This window comes from Geospiza fortis, unplaced genomic scaffold (genome assembly GCF_000277835.1).
Source record: "Geospiza fortis unplaced genomic scaffold, GeoFor_1.0 scaffold34, whole genome shotgun sequence".
Lineage (NCBI taxonomy): Eukaryota > Metazoa > Chordata > Aves > Passeriformes > Thraupidae > Geospiza > Geospiza fortis.
The window spans coordinates 1,077,962-1,085,842 of record NW_005054474.1 but is presented as its reverse complement, the minus strand read 5'-3'; positions in this window follow the sequence as shown (position 1 = coordinate 1,085,842).

The following is a 7,881-nucleotide window of genomic DNA, read 5'->3' as shown; positions in this document are numbered from 1 at the left end:
GGGGGGGTCGGGCTTTTCGCTTCCCTGCTCGTGGGTGGGATGGGCTGGGAAGGGCCGGGACAGGCAGGGCCGGGAGAGGGGAATCGCTCCAGCTCGGCAGCAGCTGCACAAGGCCCCTCTCCGCTCCCTCTAGCGATGGGATCGGACGGGATGGGTTTGTCCTCCCTTCCCCAAACTCGCTCATTCCGGCCACTGCCCCGCCCGCGCACGGCTCCGAGGAAGGAGAGGCATTTCCTTCTTGTGCTCCCCCCCGAAAACCCTCGTGGGGTGGGGGAAAGCAGCCTCGGATGAAGCTCCTGGGCCAGAGGTTGATTCTCTGTAAGCCCTCGGCTGCTGACTTGGTGGTTTTTTTTGCCGGGCAGAGGAGTTGAGCTTTATCGTGGAGCAAACAACTCTTGTTTGCCATGCATCGCCTTGGCTTGGGTGGTGTGGGAGATCAGCTTTCCTTGGCCCAGCAGCTCTCGGTGGGAGGATAAGGATATTATATTCTGGCTGAAAATACTCCATCGTGCCTCTGTGCGAGGCGAACGTGATACTTTGGGGCTGATAAAGCTCGGTGTGATGGAGTGATAGCACAGCGAGACCAAAACTCAGCCGGGCCATAAAAACTGCCCCAAATGTTGTGGTGGTGCTTGACATTGACCTTGTGGCTCTGCCGCTGTGCTCCTGCCAAAGCAAATTCCGCAGGTTGATTAGAGTCCTGGCCAGAGGTCTGGTGTTGAAATTGTGGCTTTGTCAATAACCAAAATTCCGAGTATTTATTTAATACTTTGAGCTTTGTTTTGCGAGGCTCGAAGCTCCCATTTGCAGGCTATTCCATTAACCTTATTTTCCAGGAGGAGAAACTCGAGGCAAAGTGGATTTTTCCAAGGTCATTCAGCAATCTTTATTGCTATTTTTGCTGCTGATTTGGAGCGCTTCTAGGGGGGAAAAAAAAGGAAGTGTGGCTGAAGCGGAGGATTGCTGTTCTGTTTTTATTCATGGGGTTTCTAATGGAATAAAATAGGAACACAGTGTTATGGATAAAGGGGTTCTCTGAAAGGAAAGTTTTTGGGGTTGGTTTGATGCCACTGATTTTCTCTGCTACAAACATGTCTGCAGTGCTGGAGGGCCCTGCTGGGCTGCTTTCCATGTTGGAATAATTGCAGTGGGTGAAAGGGTGAGGGAACTCACCTCGATTGAACCTCTGCAACTCCACAGCTTCGCCAATTCCTTGGTGCTTCCTGCGATGGAGCATCAGGAATTAAAATGGCTCAAGCAGAGCCGCCCTCCCCTCAGAGCAGCTCTGTGTTTGTGATGTAAATCCTGTTAAAAGTCAAAGCCCTGGGTGTAAATGGTCCGAGGAGGAGCTCGGATGGGTTTCTCTGAGCGTTTCCTCGGTTGTGAAATAGCTGGAATGTGGAAGGGCCTGGCAGGAGCTGTGCTCCGAGTTCCCTGTGAGTGTTAGTCATGCTGACCGAGTGGGGGGAGGACCAGGCACAGCTTTTCGAGGCAAACCGTGCTGTGTGGGAGTCGGGGCTGGATTCTGCTCCTGGGAATTCACCAAACTCTGCTGTGCTCCAGCTGCTTCGAGCAGGAGGTCTCTACAGATAATTATCAGCTGAGCCATTGATGACATGGATTGCTGGAAGGAGGAAGAGCTGAAAACCCAGGATTGCAGCTGAAATGGCAGTGGTGAAATTTAAAGAACCACCTTTACACATCCCAGAGGCTTTTCTTTCTCTTCTTTATAAAGATGGGCTTTCAAGCAAGAATTCTTCTGTATTTCAGCAGCCTTCCCAAGCATCCAGCTTGCTTTTCAGTGGATAAATTTGGTGAACGTGAGCTAACTTTATCTGAAAAGAAATAGTTCTGATTCTTTTTTTAGAAATCTCTTGGAAGTTCTGCTCCTGGAGTGCTACAGAGCTTGTGCTATTCCCTTTCTTTCTTTAACTGATGAGTAAAGAAGTTCAGAATCAGCTTCCTACTACAGCAGCTGGTTTTTTCTGTGTAATTCAGCATTTTTTCCTTTCTGCTTGCGAGTATCCGATTTTATTCCTTATTTTGAACACACACAAACGTCGGAGGAGCTGTGGTGGAGCTTCTGCTGATGTTTCAGTTTTAGTAAAACCCTCGTGTCTGACAGCTCTTGTTCACCCACTGCTCCTCTGCCTCACCACTCAGAGGCTCTGCTTTGACATTTCCCCCAAACCAAAAGCCAATTTCATTGCTGGATGGAGCTCTCCTGTGAGTTCTTGCCATTTCTACTAGGAGTGTAAATGTTGACTTAGTGCCCAGTTCCCAGGAATGAATAACAGGATATTTGGCTTAAAATTGGAGATTTTGAGCTCAGGAACAATTCAGCCTCAAGACCAAAAAAAAAAAAAAAAAACCACCCCAGCTGTGCACTGCTTATCTTAAAGAAAAGAAATTCTTTGTACCCACCGGTTCTCACACCAGTGTACCCAGTGCTGAACTGGTGAGCAGAAAGCCATAACCCATTCTTGGGGTTCACAGCTTCATTTTTGGCACCACAATATTTCCTGAGCAGGGAGGGCATGGATGCAGCTCCCTCTGTGCTTTTCACCTGTCAGCCTATCCTTTTTCAGCCCAGATATTTTATTTTGCTTTTATTCATGGGGATTCTAATGGAATAAAATAGGAACACAGTCTTATGGATAAAGTGGTTCTCTGCAAGGAAAGTTTTTGGGGTTGGTTTGATGGCGCTGATTTTGTCTGCAGTGCTGGAGGGCCCTGTTGAGCTGTTTTCCCTGTTGGAATAATTGCATTGGGTGAAAGGGTGAGGAAACTCCCTCACCTGTGTCTCCTCTGGCTTGGTTTGTGTGCTCTCAAGTGTATAAATCTTTAAATAGCTGGAAGTTTTGTTGTGAAACAGCAGCAGTTTGCTTTCCCTGCTTGAAGGTGAGATTTAAGGGAATAATCCTGATTTGGGGTTTGAGTATCAAGTCAAGCAACCCACTCTGGTCCTGACTCTTTTTATTCTGGCTGTTATTTTAGGAGTGACTTGTTCTCCTGTCTGAGAAATAGGGATGACCCCAAAGAAAACTTTCCCCCTTTTGTCCTTGTTTTGATTTGTAAGTGAGATTATTTTCTCTTTTCTGCCCCTCCAAGCCCAGCTCTCCCAAGAGAATGTTCCAGCATGTGGGAAATGTCCTGTCTGGGTAAGGTGTGTAGACAGGGGGGTGTTCAACCTCCTTGGGTTAAACAAAGCTGCTGGGCAAGGAGATTTCCTCTCACCTGTGCTTGCTTTGTCCTCCACCTGCCTTGGACATGCACAGTGCTTTTGGAGCCCTTGTTAGTTTGCAAGCCTTTGGTGGCCAAATCCAACAGTTCTGTATCTTTAACTTGGATTTTGCTGCTTTTCCCCTCGAATAACCAGGTTATGATCCTTCAGGACTTTTTCCATGCCAGGCTTGGCAGGAGCACCCCCAGTGTGAACTGGGGAAAATGATGCCAAGTGGTCAGTGTTGATCTCCACAATTAACACTCCTCTGGTTCTAATTATTAAAATTATCAAGGAGTTAGGACTAATATGAATGAAGAGCTCTGGGAAGATGTTGTTGCCATGGCCTTTATGACAGAGCTGTTTGTGCAGGAGAATGAATCACCTGGTGAACAAAGGGCCAGGCCTGCCTGTTGGCTGCTCTCACATGTTACACGTAATCCATCCCTCCTCGTACTGATATGGCCCAGAGAGCTCCAACCAAATTGATCTCAGCTAAATTTCAGTCTTAAAGCCCCAAAGTGAAAGGGTTTGATAGATTTCATCTCTCAGGTTAGCAGATGTGGAAGGGCAGTAAACAGTTTCTAAAAATACTTGAATGGAACTGTACTGGAATAGTATTGGGCCACCCTGGCTATATATAAAGAGGTGTTTCCAAAATTTGCTGTAAAGAAATGATTTCAAGTTCAAGAGACCACATCAGTACTGTTCCCTGCTGAGTGGGGGTGTGAAACACCGGGGCTGTAGATTAATCCTGAATTTTAGCAATGTTCTATTCTTGTTGGATCTCTTCTCACATTCTCCTTTAAATCACACTTTATATTGTTAATAACAAGCTGTCGGGTTACATTTGCACTTTCAGTTATTTGCCAGTTGTTCTTGCATGTTCCACCAGTAACAGCTGTTGGAGTTGCATGGGTTTTTTAAAAAATACATTCTCACCTCTTATTTGCATGTTGGTTTGGTGATTTCTTGTGTGAATATTTTGCTTCTCTTGATGATTTAAAACATTCTAGAATGCTATAAATGAGAAAGAATGATCCAGGCCAGCTAGTGACAACTGGCTGAATTTCAAATCAATATTTCTGGTAAATAACAAATTGATCCATTTTTATTCCCCTGTGACTGATAAAACCAGTATGTTAATACCTGGTTAGAAATTATGGATTTGGGGCTTTTCTAATTGTTTTGGACATGGAGCTAAAGTTTAGGCCAATGCCAAGTAGATTTTTCTTTAAATTGAGATGGAATTTTTGTTCCATTGCCTTTGTCAACAGGCCAGTTTTACTTGCAAGGTGCCCAAGCAAGGTGCAGGGAGGAGTTTTTTGGTAAACCTGCAGCTGTTGGGGGTTTTACCTGTGTTTAATATTTTGTCTGATTGCAGCTGTGTAGCTCAGTGTGCCATTGGTGTTTATCTCTCCTTAAAAATGGCATTTAAACAGGATGGGAACAGCAAATATCCCAGAGACAGCAAATGCCCTCTGTCCCTCTGTCCCAGCTGCTGGGCAGGGGAGGAACTGAGGCTTGAACTTTCCTTGACTGATCTTATCAGAACCATAAAATCCTAGAACGGTTTGGGTTGGAAAGGACCTTGAAGTTCTGCTGGTTCCACCCCCCTGCCGTGTTCGTGGCTGCTGGAATTTTCACATTGCCAAAATGTTGGGCCCAGCCAGTTTGATTTTAACACTTGCAGAGTTTGGAGCCTTATTTCTTCACTGTGGGAGCCTCGTGTGGTAAGTGCTGTGTCTAGAAGTGAAATAAATGAATTTTATACTTCAGTATAGTTTGACTCAATAATGCACATGGCATCCTCTCATTTTGTTTAAAGAAATGGGGTGAACTTAAATGGAACACAATTCCTGTCTGAGGGAAGTTTAATCTCTAACTTTTCCAGAGGTGTAAAGCTGAGGTTCTGTGGGAATGTCAAGGTGTGTTTTGCTCTCTTTGGTCATACAGCCCTGGGGATGTTCACCAGGCTCCCCCAAGGAGTTTGGAGGTCAAGCAGCAGATTGGACTTCTCATGATACCAGCCTGAATGAAATGACGTTTAAATGCATTTAAATATAAAATCCTGCAGCACGATGAAGTGTTTAGTGCTCTTTGGCCTTGAGATATTCCTCAGAGCTCTTATTCTAACCACCTACAATTAATAAAAGCAGATTGTGCTTCTTCCTCATGGGCCGTATCACTTTAACAACCCCGGGCTGCTGCTGTTGCAGACACTCATTCATTTTTAACTCCTCTGCAAAAGGCTGCCTGTTCTCCTAATGGCTCCTCTCAATGTATCACTTACTAGAAAACGGGCAGCTGAAAATACTTTTGTTTCATGAAACGAAACTGCAGCTTCCCCGTTGAACGTCAGCGCTGCTGTTTACCGATGGCACATTGGTCCCCAGCGAACCTGCCTGACGGGTTTTTAGCGCTGCTCAGGTAGAGTGCGGTGTGGTAAAGTGCTCTAGGACTGCATGGGCAGGGACAGACAGACGGACACTTCAGTGCTGGGGTGCTCTGGCTCTGCTCAGGGGTGTTGAGCTGCCAGATCTTGGCTTTGGTGTTGTGCTGAGGGAAAATACACAAGGAGCTCTGTGAAAATACTCGATGCTGTTTATTCAAATCGTTCCTTTCATACTCAAATCTTCCCACTTAGCCTGATGGATCCCTCTTTTGAAGATGTGCTCAAGCACTACAAGCAGCTCACAAGCCGGAGTCTTTTATGTTTTCAGGAATTTTATTCACCTTGTGCTCCTAAAACGATCGGTGCAGCAAATTACTGACAGCATTCGGGTGGAGGGAAGGAGGAAGTTAAATTCAGTAAGGAATACGAGTCAGATATTGGGGTGATAATGCCTGAAAGATAACAGGTTTTTTTGCTTAATATACGAGAAAATGAAAGGCTTTTCGAGCTGTGCAAGTAATGGGCTGGGATGGGAATTAAAGCCGGGTCCCGGGTGCAGAAGGAGCAGTCCCGTGATCCCTCAGCTGAGCTGAATTAACCCGGGCGGTTCCTGTGGCGCTGCAGGGAGAGCAGGGTGCGCTACAAACCAGGGGGTGCGAGTTCCTTCCTGTGGGAAGAGATGGACGTGAGGAATTTCTGCTCAGCCCTGCCCCAGCCCCATCCAACAAAACCCTGATGGGAACCAAAACAGTTTGTGGGAGCTCTGCAGATGGATTGCTCCTCATTTTTTCTTCTTTTAGGCAGCAAGGATTCAGCTACTTTTTAGTCAACTTGTAAACACGCTTTTCTTGCAGGAGTGGGCTGTAAACTATCCTGTGCTGCCTGTAAAAATAAATGTGACTTTTTGTAATGCCTCCTACCCTGAAGTACCAAATAAAGTTACAGACTCGGTTTGGATAGGAGGGATGTGGAAGAGAACAAGAGGGGAGCTGGAAACCAAGTGCTTAAATAGATCTTAACTTCTTAATCTTCACAAAAAGTAAAAATAGTAAAAATAGGGAGGATGGTGGTATAAAAGCAGCTTCGATGGCAAAGGGCAGGCTTGACCTGGAAATAGCTGCCAGGAAAACAAGGATCTAATGGGATTCACTGCTGGTAGTGCCAAGTACCAGCAGCTTGTTCAGCGGCCTGGACTTCTCCAGTGTGTGGCAAGCTGTCCTGGATGTAAATTATAGGATTTTGCTCTTTTTACTAATTGCTGTGATCAGTCCAAGCATCTGATAACTCATTATGCTTTTAAACGTGTGCAAAGCAAAGAAAGGCGTTCTTTGTGCAGGCTTCTGAGGTTCTCTTGCTGTGCAAGTTCTTGCAGTCGGTTTCTGTGAGCTCTGGTAAAAGGTCACAGTTCAGGCCTGGCTGCTGCTTTCCAGATGAAGCAGGAGATAGAGGTGGCATGAGCAGCCAGACAAAGGGAAGCTTTACAGCCTCCCTGCCCTCCAGGCCACTGGGAGCTGTGCTGTGGGCTGGGATGGGAGATTTCCTGCCGTGGAGAAACGAGGACTGCAGCAAAACTGTTTTCTCTGCTTCCTAATTAACCTTCCTGTTTATGTAGCCTTCATATATTCCAGTGGGGGTGGAATATCCGTGGTCGTGTTGCAGAAATACAAAAGGAAATGGTGGAATAATAGAACTTTGAAACCTCCCCTTTGGTTTTAATCCCCAGTCTGGTTTGTAGAGGAGTTGAGTTTTAAAGCTTCAGTCCTATAAAATAAACAAATCTTTGCCTCAGTTGCTTCAGCAAGTTGGTGTGTGGGGATTGATGTCCTGCAGGAGCCCTGGAGTGGACTCTGAACTTCCCCGTGGAGCTGGGAGTGCTCGGACACGTGGCTTGGTTAATGTTACAGAGTTTAACTTCTGGCTTAAAAATTTTATCCAGCGAAGTTCCTGAAGAGGACAGGGCTGCTGAGCCCTCTCCCAGTGCAGTGAGGCAGCCAGGCTTCAGACATGACCAGGGCATCACTGGACAGAGTGGGAAAAGCCTTTTGTGCTGTGCTTGTCAATCCAAATCTTGCTTTAGTGTTCTTAAATAGATATTCTGTAGAGATAGATATCCTGCTCTCTTTCTAGGGAGAGTTTTGCTTCATCATGAAATACAGAATATTACAGAGATGATTCAAACTTCATGTTGTGCTTTAAATTTGGTTTGGTTTACAGGAAACTCAATGCTTTGAATTTATTGGCTGTTGGTACATCTGGTCTGAAA